The 4,429-nt window shown below is 43.6% G+C and overlaps 1 pseudogene; it reads left to right on the top strand.

Moving 5' to 3' along the window:
• Positions 1-3,169: 3,169 nt before the first annotated feature.
• On the top strand, positions 3,170-3,287 carry LOC126253842 (5S ribosomal RNA; annotated as a pseudogene).
• The last annotated feature ends 1,142 nt before the right edge of the window (positions 3,288-4,429 follow it).

The following is a 4,429-nucleotide window of genomic DNA, read 5'->3' as shown; positions in this document are numbered from 1 at the left end:
CCTTAGGATAATTTAGGTTAAATAGTGTGTAAGCTTAGGGACTGATGACCTTAGCAGTTAAGTCACATAAGATTTCACACACACATTTGACATTTGAACTTTTTTTTTCTTTTTTGGACCCGTTTGCTGGTCTGTCAAACCAATTTGACTCCGTCCCACGACTATGCGTGATGGAATATGTCAAATGTTTAGACGGCCGACTCAAGACAAATACGAGGTGTGATTCGAAAGTCTTAAGAATGGGCTTGTAATTGTACAATGGTGGTACTGAAATGCTACTGTGATGCGTCTCTTTCAAAATAGTCCCCTTATGACTGAACACACCAACGGTGTTTCCAGTTTTGGAAACATTTCTGGAAACTTTTTTCCAGAAGTGTCTTAAGGACACTCTCCGTGTTTGCCTGGATGTCTGCAATCGAGTCAAGTCGCTTCCGTTAAGAGCGGCATGTTGAGTTCTGTCTGCAAGAAAGTCTTGAATCCAATCGCAAGTCAGCTCCGAGACTCCGTAAGCTCGTATTTGTTTCATTAAACGGCAACGCGAGACGGTCTCAAATGCTTTACTGAAATCAAGGAACACAGCATCAACCTGAGCGCCGTTTTCCACTGCGCTGTGGACCTCATAGAGAAACAGAGCGAGCTGAGTTTCGCAGGATCTCTGTTTGCGGAATCCATGTTGATCTTTAGAGAGGAGATGTTCATTTTCCAAAAACGTCATAACTCTTGAGTATAAAATATGTCCCACAATTCTACAACTGATTGACGTCTACGATATAGGTCTATAATTGTGTGGATCTGTCTCACGGCCTTTCTTAAATACGGTCGTTAGGTACCTTTCGTTTCTTAAGCGATCTACGATAAATTACTGCTACAAGGGGAGCAAGTTCTTTCGCGTAATCCTTATTTGTTTTATAAGTTTGAAAAATATTCGCGTGTTATCGTGATAGACGGTAAACCATGCGTTCCGCAAGGTAGTGACATAGGCCCTCTGCTGTTCCTGATTTACATAAATGATGTAGGTGATAATCTGAGCAGCCCCCTTAGTTTGTTTGCAGATGACGCTGTAATTTACCGTCTAGTAAAATGATCAGACGATCAATTCGAATTACAAAATGATCTAGAGAGAATTTCTGGTAAGGTGCGAGAAGTGGCAATTGTCACTAAACAAAGAAAACTGTAAGGTCATCCACATGGGTACTACAAGAAATCCGATAAATTTTGGGTATACGATAAATCGAACAAATATAAGGGCTGTCAATTCGACTAAATACCTAGGAATTACAATTACAAGCAATTTAAATTGGAGGGACCATATAGACAATATTGTGGGTAAGGCGAAACAAAGACTGCGCTTTGTTGGCAGAACACTTAGAACATGCGACAAAGCCACTAAAGAGAGCCTACATTACACTTGTCCGTCCTCTGCTGGAATATTGCTGCGCGGTGTGGGATCCTTACCAGGTAGGATTGACGGAAGACATCGAAAAAGTACAAGTAAGGGCAGCTCGTTTCGTGTTATCGCGCAATAGGAGTGAGAGTGTCACTGATATGATATGCGAGTTGGGGTGGCAGTCACTGAAACAAAAGCGGTTTTCTTTGCAGCGAGATCTATTTACGAAATTTCAATCACCAACTTTTTCTTCCGAATGCGTAAATATTTTGTTGCCACCCACCTACGTAGGGAGAAATGATCATCATAACAAAATAAGAGAAATCAGAGCTCGAACGGAAAGATTTAGGTGCTCCTTTTTCCCACGCGCCATTCGAGAGTGGAATGGTAGAGTAGTAGTATGGAAATGGTTCGATGAACCCTCTGCCAGGCACTTAAGTGTGAATTGCCGAGTACCCATGTAGATTTAGATTAAAATATAGCGTGTGTGGCTAAATGGTACTCTCCAAAACCCGCGCAAGAGCAACTGTGGTGCACCGCAGTACTTCGATGGCACGGGGGAATGATGGCTACGTAGATGTGTACCGAGAATAGACCAAGGGGCTACCAACAACGACCGTTCAGTGAACTTTTCTGCGTGTTTACCTCCGCTGTAGGCGCATGCTTCACGCACCCATGCTGACTGATCGATGTCGAAGGTTGGAATTTACACGCGAATACTGCAGTTGGACGCCCATTGAACGGCGACAGGTGGAATTTTCAAATGACAGATGGGCGTTGGCGTGTACGACGTGAAACGTGTGAGGCAAACAACCTGCTACAATCGTCGGAAGCTTCCAGGCCGCAGGAGAAGCGTTATAGCCTTGGGAATGTTTTTGCGGCATTCTCTAGTGATTTTGCCATTCTGGAAGGCACAATGGATCAACACAAGTATGCGTCTATCCTTGGATACCATGTCCACCCCTAAATGCACTTCGTTTTTCCTCACGCGGTGGCATCTAACAGCAGAACACTGTAACGTGTCACTCTGCTTGCTGTGTACAAGCGTAGTTCGAAGAGCACCAGCATGAGTTTATCGTTCTCCGATGGCCGCCCCTGGGTCCCTGCACGTGCCGTCGGAAGTCATACTCAACGACGGTGCGTTGTTTCAGGGGGGGATGGATGTGGTATCGATAGCTACGATGCCACAGTGTAGGCGCAAGTTCTTAGGTTGGCACTACGACAGACACCCTCTAGCGGCGCTGTGGAGATCAGCGAGCTCCCCTCCAGATTCAGCCCATTTGATTCCGAAGAGACGGCCTAGCAACATTGTTTCTACTTCATAGGGGGCTAGCAATTACAGACTGTGTTACTTCAGTTACTTCAATGATAGTTGGTTCAACTACTAGTAGCTGTTAGATTTGATGGATGAATGGCTTCGCACATACATGCTCATCTGTACGCAAAGTTAAGTAAAAGAGTTATAAGCTAATTGCAGTACCAAGCATTTCACCTTTTCCTGTTCCTACTCACTTCCTACATTCGGCCTACCCTTCAGTTTACGGGAGGAGACCCACGCACCGCCTTCCAGGAGGGATGCAAAAATATACTATACCAGGCCTGGTAACATCAGCAAAGTCGTACAACACTAATTCACACTGGTTGCCGTTTTACCTGTCACAGAGCATTGCGAATCTAATCATTTACATGGTGTGTAGGAGTATGAAGTTACATTGACATTCAGTTTTTCTGTCAGTGTAATTAGAAAATCGATGCTGAATGCAGAATATCCTTAGTTGTAGAGGCAACGGCCTTGCTGTAGTGGATACACCGGTTCCCGTCAGGTCACCGAAGTTAAGCGCTGTCGGGCATGGCCGGCACTTGGACGGGTGACCATCTCGGTCGCCATGCGCTGTTGCCATTTTCCGGGGTGCACTCAGCCTCGTGATGCCAATTGAGGAGCTACTCGACCGAATAGTAGCGGCTCTGGTCAAAGAAAACCATCGTAACGATCGGGAGAGCGGTGTGCTCACCACACGCCCCTCCTATCCGCATCCTCAGCTGAGAATTACAAGGCGGTCGGATGGTCCCGATGGGCCACTTGTGGCCTGACGACGGAGTGCTTTATTTGAGTGCTCGGTTGTAGACGCCTTGTTGTCTGGTACGTCACCTCCATGTCTGCCACTGAACCCATGATGCCATGGTGGGAGATTAGTTACTCCATCCTTATAGCTACAAGAACGGATCCTCATCTCCTCAATAGTATTCGTGGCACAACACAGCGTTACAGATGGAAGACTGGTCATTTGTGCACATTCTCTCCATAGTCATGAACTTGACGTCCCTGAACTTCACACCTTCCTTACAACGATTAAAATTGTTTGTACGTATGGTAACCTTTAACTATTTCATGGTTATAAACTATTTTGCATATATTTAGAAAAAAGGTCAAAAACCTTTGTGATAAATGATCCACTTTCACTACCAAAAGAATTTTAATCTCACATATTTTGAAAATTGGTGAAGCCGTTTGGATATGTCCCACAAACCTAACTGCTTCCAGATTTTAATGTGAACATACGATTTTCAGAACTCAATTTTTGATTTTAGAATGATTTTATCAGGATGGCCATTTTGAACAAGATGTAACGAATCAGTGCCAAAACACATTTGTTTTCTGACAATGAAAAACAAGAAATATCACACACAAGTTTTCAACATTACATTTGAAGATGGCTTTAATGTACAACACACCAAAAGTTTCTACGTTATATGAAGATTTTTGGGGGTATACGTCCCACTACATACAAGTTATGTACAAATCAGAACAATTACTGAGTTTGTAGTAACGTTTCAAAGTATTATATGTGACATATAAGGAAACAATTAATTACTTCAGACATTCTTAGAATGTAGAAGTGGTGATTTGATCTGATTTTTGTAAAACAAAGGCACTGCGTCATCTATAAACAATCTTCACCCTATCAGATCGCTCACAGCCCTCTACGTGTCCACTACATGGTCCATATTATTTTTCTCTTAGCTAACAAGGCATCTCACTAC

Source organism: Schistocerca nitens, chromosome 4 (genome assembly GCF_023898315.1).
Source record: "Schistocerca nitens isolate TAMUIC-IGC-003100 chromosome 4, iqSchNite1.1, whole genome shotgun sequence".
In the NCBI taxonomy this organism is placed as follows: Eukaryota; Metazoa; Arthropoda; class Insecta; order Orthoptera; family Acrididae; genus Schistocerca; species Schistocerca nitens.
The sequence above is the reverse complement of the archived record's forward strand: the minus strand, read 5'-3'. Positions and strand labels throughout refer to the sequence as shown.